The 12,994-nt window shown below is 46.7% G+C and overlaps 1 protein-coding gene across 1 annotated transcript in view; it reads left to right on the top strand.

The window, feature by feature from the left end:
• WASHC1 (WASH complex subunit 1) overlaps window positions 1–12,994 on the top strand; it is a 74,147-nt gene that overhangs the window by 26,779 nt on the left and 34,374 nt on the right. The gene's annotated exons all lie outside the window — the stretch shown is intronic.

The following is a 12,994-nucleotide window of genomic DNA, read 5'->3' as shown; positions in this document are numbered from 1 at the left end:
TTTTTTTTTTTTTTTTTTTTTTTTTTTTTTTTTTTTGTATTGTGAGCAGTGGAGTAGAAAATGTCTCTTGGTTTTGATCTCTGCTGGTTACAGTCTGATTCCTCCCTAGGTTTCTAGTGTTTCACACCTCCCAGTGTGTGTACATTGTGAGAGTTGAGTCTGCATGTGAGCTCCTGTATATTTACTATATCACCGTCTGTTGGAAAAAAGCTCCTGCTTAGCATTCAACTCAGGTTGAATACAACTCGTGGCATTTCTTGCCAGAGTCTTATTTACTTGTTTTTCCCTGAAGGCTTTTTTTAATGCTTGGCATTATTTCTCTTTGAATAGATTGCCTGTCTGTATCGTGGGTCTAAGTGTGACTTGTTGATCCCCACAAGTGATGGCACACACACATATTTAATGTATCAGCTTTCATCAGCAACCTGCTTTTGGTGTTTCAGTGCTATGAGATGGGGAAAGTGCGTATCACTTTGCTTAAAGTGGCATCAAGTTCCTTATCTTTCATGTATTGACCAGCAGAGATGCTTGTTACAATTCTTCTCTACAGTCTTTTTTGGGCGAGTTCTGTTCATGTAGCACTTGTCTGCAGGAATTACTAAGAGGAAGTTCATCTGAGTTGTCAGTCAAACAGACTTTGGTCTGAGGTGAATTGATTACTGTTAAACAGGTCTTACGATGGTTTTCAGGAGGGGTTGTAGCTCACAAGTAGGCTAAGTATGCACCTTATGGTAAGGGTTGCCAGAATCTGTAATGGGCTTCCAAGGGAGGTGGCACTCTCCTCTACCTTCAGGGTCTTTAAGAGGAGGCTAGAACCTGGCTGCGGTCATCTAACCCTAGTGCTCTTTTCTGCCCAGGGCAGGAGGTCAGACTTGATGATCTACTTTGGTCCCTTCCGACCCAAACATCTATGAATCTATGATGTAGACCTGCATAGTCCTTTCAAATCAACTATTAAATACAACATAAGAAAGAAATTTCTCTCATTTACTGACATCTCTCTGGGTCTGTGAAACTGTTTTGTCCCCTACAGAAACATGATTTTGGTGTTTCCTAGAGACTTATATGGCTTTCGTGCTGTTAGAGTGTCTCTGGTTCAGGGGTGGGCAAAATGTGACCAGGGGCCCGGATGCAGCCCACCAGGCCAGTCTGTCTGGTCCGTAGGGTCCTTAAAAAAAATTACTAAATTAATATTTATCTGCCCTGAGCTGCCTGTCATGTGGCCCTCAATGGCTTGCCAAAACTCAGTAAGCGGACCTCTGCCCAAAATAATTGCCCGCCCCTGTTCTAGTTGGTATCTCTTCCTGTAGAGGCCATCTTGTGTGGGCAGTAGTATAATCCTGGAAGGGTTGTTTCATAATTTTTAGGGGCTGAAAGGGAGTTTACAGGTCATCGGGTCCAGCCCCCCGGCACTTGGGCAGAAAAGACCTCTGGGTAGACTTACTCTGTCCCTCTGATCCAACCTGACTTGGACAGGGAAGAAACTATTCTGCAGTCATCAGCCTACGCTAAGCATTTTACCATGTGGTTGTATAGCAGAAGTCCTGAGTGCAAGGATTGCTCCAAATAACCATTCAGTCGGTGATGAGTAGCCTGGGGAGGGTAGAGATGAGTCCCTCTTTCTGCCTTGCTCCTTACAGGGTGGGAGTTCAAATGGTCAGGGGAGGTGAGAGGGGGCTCTGGAGAAGCCATAAGCATGTGAAGGGGATATCTTGAAGGGGCCCCATAGCCAGGGTTGATCTCCTTGCATGAATAAAACTATGAGTTACACCAGGACTGCTCTTTCATTTCCATGCTGGCTGCTTTTTGTAAAGCAATGCCCTGTAATTTCCCTAGGGAGACGAGGCTGCTCCTTAACATGCGAGTCACTCCTGCGTCCTGAACGCTGACTATGATGCCGCTCCCTCACTCTTCAGTGCACTCATGACTTTTAATTACCAATTTTTTCCAACAACGGAGGAGACTTCATTGGGCCCTTTGTTTGCTTTGCCTTTCCTCCGAGGTCTCTGCTGTCTGATATAATTAATAATGATTTAGTAATTATGCAGGCATCTGATTAAAAGTTTCACAACCTTGGGTGTTCTGTACTAGTCAAGGGAAAGGTTTTCAAGGTGAGAACCTTGCCACTTAGCAGAGAGTGACCTTTTTTTTGTTTCCTCTGAGATAAGGCAGCTCTATCTCCCCTTTCCAGGAAAGAGCTGCCTTATCAAGGGAAGCTGCCTGTTCCAAACAGCAAAGTGACAGCTCCCTGTGAGAGGGAGGGGAAGCTGGTCTAGTACCACAGGTTCAGCTGAGTGTGTCGAACTCATTACATTTGTGGTATGAAAGATGCAGATATTCTGATGATGCTTCATAGTAACAGATTGCCTGGTATTGCATTATCAGCAGCAGCAAGGGAGTCTTGTCATTTGTCTGAGGTGGAGCGGAAGCAAGTCTGAGCCTGTCTGCTCCCCTTCCAACTCCTTGCTCTGTATTTTCATGGTGACTGCAAGGTGCCTACTTAAAATTTAACTTGTTGAGGGCTGGAATACTATGTGGGGTTTTGATGCTTGAGAATGAAGGAAGTGATCTCTCTCCTGTAGATTCTTCCCCAGTTCCTCCTCAGGAACCTGCTGAAGGTGGGAGAGCAGATGGAGGTAGGCTTTTTTGTGTCTAGTAGTGCTGCAAAAAGAGCAGAGTAGATAGTCATTCATAGATGACATGTAAGTGTTTATGGTGGGGGGCACAACTCTGCACCACTGCCCCCACTGCTCCTGGGTGCTGGCTCTGGCCAGTCTGCAGCCCCTCACTCCACCATCAACACAGAAGTCGTGCTGTTGCTGCCACCCCTGCTTCAGCTGGGCTGCAGCCCTGCATGCCGCTGGCGGCACAGAAATGGGGCACATGCCCCATCACCTATGCATTCGTTGCATCCCCAGCAAACAGGGCATCTGGAGTTCACCTCTGTGTCCCTTTCAGACGTGATCTGGCTATTTGGGAAGAGGAGAAAAAGGAAAAGGGCAACTTCTTGCTGCCTAGAAAGATCTAGGAACAAAAAGTGGCAAAAAGTGCAGAAAATCCTATGCCAGTTTTTCCCTTAGCAAATGCTCTGGTGCAAACAAGCCTGTCTGGTGAACTACTTGATTGAAGGGGAATTAGTTTAAGTGGCCTATAGAAAACTGAGAGGTAGGGAGAATGAGTGGCAGAGGGTTGGCCTGCAGGTAAGACCTGGAATTTGCTCACCTATGGATAAGAGCTGGAAGATTGCCAGTGACAGGCAGAGAAATTACATCCTTCAGTCTTTAGAACAATTACAGCAGAAAATTTTGATCTGTGGTGTGCTAGAAACATGCTTGGACCATGACTTGGGAAGGAGAGGTAGCAGTATGGCCTTCAAAGCCTGCTCAGTTCCTAGCAAGTAATCTGCCAGTCCTTTCCAGAGGTGTTACCTGTCCTCTTGGCATCAGGTTTGGGAGTCTACTGCTGTGGGGAAACTGAGTGAGCGTCTGCACCCATAGCTATCTGGACCACATTCCAGTATAATGGAAGCCTAGTTCAACTGTGTGTTTGCTAGGAGAGAAATGCATGTAATTAGTCTGCCATGGAAGAGGGAATTGAAGGATGCATTTTCTGCCTTGTATGAACCTGAAGATTGACAGCTCCTGGAATGGCAGGAGTTTAATTTTCGCTCATTCAGAGCTGCTAATGCTCTCTCTTGTAGCCAGATTAACCACACAGAATGCTTATTTAGTGATGTGCTCTTTTTTCCCCCCTCAGCTTCCTAATTCGGTGATTTTTTTCCCCTCTAAATGGCTTTTATTTTCTGGGTCTGATTTAACTTGCTGAGGACTTGGAATACTGCATGGGGTGTTTATACTCTTCGAATGGGTGACACATCAATTCAGCATTTGCCCTGTTCCCTGGTCTACAGCATCAACCCTGTGCTTATTTCCATACCATAATGTATAGAGAATCAGGGATTTTAAGGTGTTTTAGTTTCTAAATTACCTGACTTGGGGTTCTTTTGCTGCAACAGGATGAACATTGCTTTAGGTTTGGGGTTTTCTTGTCATTGCCCTTGTTTCTATAGTTGTGTGTAAGCCAACCCTGACCAGAAATTCTCTCTCTGAGATTTATTTTCATGCAGGGACACAAGAAAAACAACACTTTAAAAAGAAACCCAACTGAGTTTCCATTTGAAAATATATATTTCATCTGTTCAAATTGGGTTTTTGAGAAGGTGTCCCCCTGCTGAGAGAATTAAAGCCCCCAAATTAAATTAATTTTGCATTAAATATTTGAAAGGTTCATTTTTAATATAAAAAGATGAGGTTGTTATTTACAGCTATGAAGAACTGTAATGTTCCCATTGCCACCTTCTAATTTGAACCCATTAGAAAACAATATTAATGTTGCAGAAAAATCTGCAAGTCAGGTGGAAATAGGAAAAGTGGAGTCTTTGGTGAAAGTAGCTAGTTACTGGGTGTTGAGGAACACAGTGGGTAGATATGTGATCTCTTAGGAGATCTGGTTTGTTCAAGTCTAGAAATTTCTGGGGGAATGGACTGAACATTTGATAGGGTTGTAGAGAAAGCTGATTAACTTGGGTTTAGTCTTCACTGTGAACTCACTGGGTGTCTTTCTAACTGTAGGAAACATGAAAGCTGCTGTCGGGAAGCAAAATGGGTGATAGTGCACATTGATTGCCACGTATTTCTTTGTTCTCATGTGCTAATGTGACAGATTACTTATTATGTGTCTAGATCAATCTGCAAACACTATTTGTAGTGTAAACTTCATTATGCTCTTTATATTCATAGCGTAGCTCCATCCAAATCTGGGATACCCAGGCAGTGTTAGGGGAAATCCATACATCCATTAGTGGAAAACACATCAAGAGGCTGCAGCCTTGCAGATCCTTCACTCAAATGGGTCCTTTGTAGAGCAGCATGCTGGCTGTAGGGCAGGAGAATCAATTTTTCTCTGGTCTCTGTGGCATTAAGTTGGGGATGAAGGGCAGAGATGGAGTTAAGCAACTGATTACCTGGCCAGGATTTGAAGCTGCTCAGGAGGCCACTTGTGAAAAGAGGACAGAGCTACTTATGGACTGGATCTTCTCAAGCTGGGGTTCTCTCGCTGGTCCGTTGTCAACGGGAGTAGAAAGACTGAGGAGCTAGAGTGGGCTGCAGTTGAGTCCTAGATCTCTGAAAGGACACTCAGTAAAACTCAGGCTTTCAGGGTGGTGATGCTAGAGGGATGGGAATTATATGCAGGTGTCTGTTGTGTGCCTGGTTTACAAGGAAAATTCTAACTCTCACAAAGCCCTCAGGGTCAAACTGTAAAGTGGAGTGCCGACAAGGATGAAGCCCTGAAGAGGACATGATTAGGTATTAGGGAAACTTGAAGTTGCGCTTGTGTGTGCAAGATGGGGGGTGGATGTGAAGCAGTGTCTTTCCTGGGAATGTGCCAGATTCAGATGGCTTCTGAAACAAGTCGTTCTCTGAATAGAGTTAAGTAATTATAACAGAATTCCTCTAAAGTAAGCATATGCATTGTCAAGAATTAGTGAGGCAGGATTCTTGCGCACATCTCAAAATGCAGAAAATCGAGTTCTTTCGAGTTTGAAAGATTAAATGACTCTTTAAAGTAAAGGAGTGGAATATTGAGTTTGATCCAGCAAGTGACGTGCTTTCCATGCCATTGTCATTGAAATGTAGCCATGGTTACTTAAGTCCTTATTCTAGGCCACCTAACAACTCTTCACATCAGTTTCATTCCAGAGCAGGCAATGTATCTTTTGGATCCATCCTTCCAAAATAGGAAAGATCGATTTATGTCATAACTCCCTGAAAAACAGACTTCAGCTTGTTAAATTTGTAGTCTCTTTATGCTAATGAGATCTTCAGTGTAGCACAAACTGAGCACTTTGAAGAAATGATTGAAGTGCTTCACTCTGATATACTCCTACAAGCAGATTTAAACTTCCAGTTCCACTATGAAATCTACAAAGAAAGGAGAAGGCCACATTTTAATGAATAACTAAAAGCATCAGCACTATTAATGCCAGATGTTTCTCAAAAAATGAGAAGTCGCTTGATAGGAGTAATGAAAGCTTGTTAATGAGGGCTGGAAAGGAAAAGATCTTGCTTAATGCTTGACCTGATGTCTGAAAAGAACATGAAGGAATGCCCACTGTCCAGCTACTGAAGAGGCCAATTGAGAATGAAAAGGGAAACATGACAAGTTTTTAGCCGTATGCTCAGTCACTAAAAATAAAATAAGAACTTCAGGTGTGATCATGCTAAACTGCTTATTTAGCAATGCCCTCTGAGTGGTAAAGAAGGAAACCCCTAAAGCAAAATGCAGAAGTTAAAGGAAAGAATCTTTTGCACGACCTTTATCAGTCCCATGGTTCACAAACTTAAGAAAGAATGACCTCTGCTCCCCAATGCCCTGGTGGAAATCTCAGAAAGGTTCTCTCTCCACTTGTATCCACTTTACATGACTGTATCGATAACTTGTGCTATCAGAGCATATCTTGTGTATTACTAGACAGGCACTAAACAGAATGGTTCTCTACAATCCCTGGTATAATCTAATTTTTTTTTTATAACTTTTCTTGAAAGTCTTTCAGATTGCAGTGGATGTCTTGTTGGTGGAAAGTCAATCTTAGTTGGCAGATCTCAAGTTCTAATGAGGAAATTATTTTCCAGACTCTTGAAACAGGACAAGACAAACTTCCCCCCCAAAGGTGTATAAAGGTGTTAAAGAAGAGAACAGGAGTGAGTAGGAAGTTGCATTTCTGTCTTTGGTTGCTGGCACCCTGTGCAACCAAATTAGCCACTCTTGGACCTTGAATTTGCCCCTCTTCTGGGAAAACTCTTCTTCTGATTCTTCTTGTTGGCCTGTGGAGGTCAGAGTTCACATTGCTTGGGTGCTGTTTTCAGACTAGTCATAGAACAATCACAGCTCGATTGTCAGGCTTTTTTTAACAAAGTACAAAGTCATAAGATGGCTGTGGGAACTGACAAACTGGAAGGAAAATAACAGGAACCAAAGGTTCGCACTTCAGGAATTACTCAGGGCATGGCTTTTGGGGATGATGTTTTTGGAAATGATCTGTTTGGTCATGATCCTCAAAATTAAAATGAGAGGAAGCCCAGTGGTGTTATAGTGTTATCTTGGTCTCAGCATGTGGGAGCAATTACCACATCCAATGTTGATTGCTCTCCTGCATTGAATCAAGCTGCTAAGTGTTCCCCAGGAAAAAAAGGAGAGATTAAAAAGGAGTCTGTAGCAACTTTAATGCTCTTAATATTAAGTCTCTGGTTGTTCTTCCTCATGTCTTGGATTTTATTCATGATTTTGTTCAACTTTTGTATCAACTCTGTAGAAAACTGTTAATCAAACATTTATTTAGTCCAATAATACTTAGTTCACTCTGTTTCTTTGATTTTGTTCTTTACTTTCTTCCAATAAGTTTTACATGTGTAAAGGCTAAAATAAAATTAACTTCCTGCCGCCTTGCCTACCTTGGCCTAGCAAAACTCTTCTAAAATGTTTAAACAGCTAGATGCCAGGTGTGCAGTGGTTATCTTTGCCTATTGTGATACAAAATAGATAATTCCATAGTTGGTTATGAGAAGGTGAAGGATGGAAGAGGTATATGGTAAAACTGCTGATGGAAGTAGGAAATAATTTTTCTGGTCAAAGAGACCTTTTTTCTCGAAAGTGAGCATATGCTGTGATCAAAGCAAGGTGACCAAGATTTAAAAGGCTTGAAGAAATGAATCCAACTGGCCTGCCACATTTTTTTTCTTTTTGTTATTCAAGGCCATAGCTTTATCATCTCTACCAGCTCTCATCCCTGCCACCAAAGTACATAGGTGTGTTACACACAAGCCAAAAAAGGTAGGACTGTCCTGCCTTTTTATATGAGCATGGACTACACTGCCCAAGAGGACAAACTAAAATGGTGTTTAGTCAATAATGAGACTTGGTCAAAATCGTTGAGTGTAACCTGGAGCCATTTGGTTAGACTTCAACAGCAGTAAGGAAATGTTTCAAAGGCAGAAGGTGATAGGGAGGCATTCTAAGCCATGGATTACCACAAGGAAATTCCAGGTGCTGACAGCAGAGGTGACTGAGTTGACCTCTTTTCTGTTGGATGCAAAAAAGATCCTGTAAATAACTGGATGTCAAAGCAGTGTAGGATTTTATGATTCTCTAGCCTCTTGAATTGCTTGGAGCTGGATATTTCTGTGGTATGGGTGATAAACCCAATCAGAAAGTACATACAGCTGGCTCAAAGTAGTTGATGTTTCTAGGGACTCTGCCATGACTGTGGAGGAAGGTTGCGTTCTTATTCAGTGCAGATACTGAACAGGCAAGTTTAAGGTAGCAAGGTTCTCAATGACTGGAGGTTATTATTAGGGCTGTGTGAAGCATCGGTAGCTGATTCAATTTGGAGGAGATTTAGTTAGACTTGGGGACCGAAACACTGAATTGAATCAGGAAACCAAGTAAAAACTCCGAATCAATTCAAAGCATCTGAATCTACTTGGAAAAGATTTGGCCAATTCAGAGATTCTGCCACAGACTAAACAGGCAGCTGGCAGCTGCCTCCAGCTCGTAAGTCTGTTGGGGTTGTGGGAGGGATTGAGGCTGGGACCAGCTGCCCAGCCAGAGTGGGGGTGGCATTGCTCAAGGAGTGGGGTGGGCACGGCAGTGCAGGGAGTGGGGGCTATGTCCTGCTGCTGCCCAGAGCGAGCTGCGCCTGCATTGTGCACCCCCCCCCCATGCCGGCTGGGCAAGCGGCAGCAAGGCATAACTCCAGTGGCTAGCCCCGCCGGGGCAGAGGCAGGCACAGCCAGGGGAGCTGCGGGAGAAGCCCCCATGGCTGCCCTGCCCGGCCCCATCACCCACCTGGTCCCAGCCTCCTTGTACTTTTTAAAGCCTCACACTCACAGGCTGCAGCAGGGGCTGTGGGGGCACTGGGGTCTCCTGGCAGAGGCCCCCTGCACAACCCGCGCTCCCCAATTGCCCCCCACCCATTTGGCCCTTCCCCTGATGGCTGCCCTGCCCGGCCCCATCTTCCCAGCAATTTAAAACAAACAAAAAAAAGGCCCTGCACCAGCTGCAGCAGTCGCTGAGGGGGCTCTGGGGCCATGTGGAAGAGTCACGCCCCCCCCGGTCCCTGTTCCCAGATCTTCCCCCCCACCCGCAGGAGCTGTCTGGGAGCTGGGGCGGCTCCGGCAGTCAGCCAGAGCCCGGCACCTCTCAACCCCAGCAGCCCTAGCTCCCAGACAGCAAAGCTGCACTGCACCTGTGCCATGGGGCAGCTGCTGCATAGGTGCCAAGCGGGGGGGTGGGGGTGGGGAAAGGTTCCCGACTGCCCCCCACTGCCTCACGCTGTGCAGGCAGCCTCTACCATGAGCGCCCAGAGGCCCCAGTCACTGCTCATGCTGCCGGTGAGTGCGGGGCTTTTTTTTAAGTGCCAGGACTAGGCTGGGGCTGGGTGGGCCGGCTCACTGTGGTCTAGTCTTCAGAAGTTCTTGGGGATTCCGAAGCATAGAGGAGAGCAGTGATTGGATGGTTGGCTAAGTGGGAGTGACTGATCAAATTGTGATGGAAGTAACAGTTGCCACCTATGGCTACCACTGCTAGCTTGCTGCTACTACCAAGAATGTAGAACGGATTCATATTGGCTCCTGGCCTTTCAGGCCATAAATGTCCAGCTTTGGGAGATCACGACCTGGATGTTGTGTTCAAGGCACCTCCTGCAGCTTATGGAGGCTAATTTGGCTTTGGCCCTCTAACTTGAACAGGAATGACAGCCAGGCACTTGCTGGCAACCACAGAAAGCCACATCCTTGACCATCTCTGGCTCTTCCTCTCTGCCAGCACTCCCACTCTGAAGAGGTGATGGCTGTAAACTGCGGATGCACCGATAGAGATTTTTGTGGCTGGTACCAATAGCTGATTTTTAAGGAGGCATATCAACCAATACCAATCTGATTTCCAATACAGCTGCATGCAGCTGGTAAGTCTGTTGTGGTGGAAAAGGAGGGGGGAGGGAAGGGGTGTGGGGGGCAGATCAAGCCCCCTGTGGTGAGGGAGGGAGTGGGGCTGGGGCAGGCACTGCCCAGCTGGGGAAGGCAGGGTGTGGGATGGAGCTATGGCTCATTGGGTGGGGCTCTTGCTGCTGCGCATACCCTGGGAGGGTACGGGGGGCGGGGATGGTGTGTGCCCTGGATCTGTGTGGGGTGCAGGCTGGGTGGGCTGCAGCTGTGGGCTGGAGCTGGTACCAGGGCAGTGCTGGGCAGGCAGCGGAGGTGCTGGGAGGGGGCTACAGAGGAGGGCTGCAGCCACCCCAAAAATTGCCATAGCCACCCCATAGCCTGCCTCCTAGCACCGCCTGCCCTGTGCAGATCTGGGGTCACCCTCCCCACCCCCCACCCTCGTGCCCTTCCCAGACGAGCAGCAGGGGCAGCGGTGGAAGCTGCTGGACGAGTGGATGAGCCGCCAAATGAGCTACGCACAGCGGCAGGAGCCATGCCCCCTGGACGAGCCATGGCCCTGTCCTACCCCAGCTGGGCAGCACCTACTCCTGCCCCAGCCCCAGCGACACACCCTTCTCACTGTGGGGGCCTCGATCTGCACCCCTGCCTTCCTCCCCTTCCACCACAACAGACTTACCAGCTGCACACAGCTCTCCAAGCGGCCTGGCTGTGCTCCTCACTGCCTGTGTGGTGCACTGCATCTGTACGCACGCACGGGCCATTTATCAGCCACATCAGGCTGATTTCTGATATAGACAATTTTCTTGATATCAGTGCCAGTCTGATATTGGACTGATGTATCAGTGCGCCTCTACTGCAAAACTCCTCCAAACCATAGAGCATCATATCTGGAAGTTGACCAGCAACTGATGGGAGCAGATCATCCTGGCGACCTCGGATGAAAAGCAGCGGTGGATAAAATTCTGTATGTCCCAGGCAACCTGTGTGAAAATCTTCACTGAGCTGGTCCCCAGCCTTGAATAGCAAACTATCAGGATGGAGGCCCCTGAACCATGGGAAAACACATTGCCATTACACTGTGAAAGCTTCCAGTCCTGTGGTTAACCAGTCTGGCATTGGCAAATATATATGGCAGGATCAGCAGTGTGGTAGGTGTGCCTGGTGACCACATGAGTGACAGTACCACAGATTTTACGTCTTGCTGACCCATGGGATGTCATAGCAAGTTTTGCCTGCATGAGGTTCCTGAGCTACAGTGTGGGTGGGCCCTTTGACAAGATCCACACTTTACCACCCTTTTCCCTGCATACCTCAGCCAGGGTTTTATCAAACGAAAGGGCTTTTTCTAGGTTGTCATGTAGATGGCAGTGGACCATGGCTGTTTCACGTTCATCAGTGCCAGCTAGTTGGACAAGGTGCTCAATGCCAGATTATTCAGAAACTTCAGCCTCCACAAAGTGCTGGAGCAGGGAAGAGTTTGCTGCTGGCCTTCCCACCATCAAGATGGAGGGAGTACAGGACTATACCTGTGCTGCTAATTGACGCCCTGTCCTACCCACTACAGCCCTGGGCAATTAAGCCATTCACAGGCTGCCTGGATGCCCATAAGGAACTATTTACTGCCTCAGGAGCTGTCACCTGGCTGTGGAATATCCTGTTGCTTTTCAACCTGGTGTTTGCAATACAGGACATCCCTTTTTTGGAGTCCCCTGTGGTTCAGTGGTAGAATCCATCTTAGACACTTATACAGATACAGCCATGGGAGCACCAAATGTCTGGACTCAGTCTGGCCTTTGTATTCTGTCTCAGTGGTCTAAAGGGGGGATGGAAGGTTTGGGCAGCCTCCACTCCTCCAAAACTCCTGCCTAGGCATATGCATTGAAGGTGTGGGTGATCTCTCATGCACCTACCATGATTTGGAAGGATCAACGGTTGCCCAACATCCTTTTTCTGCTGCCCTGCCCTGCTCAACACCTCCCCCCCTCCCCCCAAGAAGCCTATTCTATATGTTTAGCAGCATTGCCTGAACCAGCCCCAACATCCACTCTCCCTGACATAGTTTCTAGGGTCGGAAGGGACCTGAGCAGATCATCGAGTCCAACCCCCTGCCATGGCAGGAAAGAGTACTGGTGTCAAACTACCCCAGCAAGGTGTACATCTAGCCTCCTCTTAAAGACCCCCAGGGTAGGAGCCAGCACCACTTCTCTTGGAAGTTGGTTCCAGATCCTAGCTGCCCTGACCATGAAGTAGCGCCTCCTGATATCTAGCCTAAATCTACCCTCTGCCAGCTTGTGACCATTATTCCTGGTCACTCCTGGTATGTATTAGTGTAATGTTCTTTTTTCTTTTTGTTATGCAAGGCCATAGCTTTATCTCTACCAGCTCCCATCCTTGAACTCCCACACTTGCGGTTGAGTCCCTTTCTCTTCATATGGATGAGTTGCATCCACTCAGTCAGCCCTAAAGAAGAAGATACAGAGAAGTCGCTTTGTTTTACAGGCATGACTTCCATCAGGGATTTAGTGTGGAGGAAACTGCCTAGAAAATAACATTGAATGGCTTGAAATGTGTGATGCAGGCTCCCACCAACATAAATGGGAGTATGTGTGGGGGGAAGAGTGCCAAAGGTCTGTTCTTTACACTTGGCTGAAGGATTAAGCTTTCTCTCTCCATGGTCTTCCCTTTGACTAAATGTGATGCTGTCAATGGGCTTCGAAACAAGATAGGATTGAGATTTCAGAGTGTAAATGCAATCAATGGCAGCAAAAAAAAATCCATTTCTGGAGGCAGCAAATTCTCTCAGAACAAGGAAAACACGATTTGCAGAGAATAAGGAAGGAGAAATCTTATTTCATGAGATGGAAACACACTGCCTGCAGAGTGAGAGAGAAGGATCCAGTTCATGAAGAGAAAGTACCACCTTGTCAGTTTGAAGGGGGAGGGAATGGAAACATTTTGAGGTGGTAGATGTAGGTAGAAGATGTGTTAGAAAT

The sequence above is a fragment of the Gavialis gangeticus genome, unplaced genomic scaffold (genome assembly GCF_001723915.1).
Source record: "Gavialis gangeticus isolate Ggan-Ray unplaced genomic scaffold, GavGan_comp1, whole genome shotgun sequence".
NCBI classification, from domain to species: domain Eukaryota; kingdom Metazoa; phylum Chordata; order Crocodylia; family Gavialidae; genus Gavialis; species Gavialis gangeticus.
This window is presented reverse-complemented; position numbering and strand designations above follow the sequence as displayed.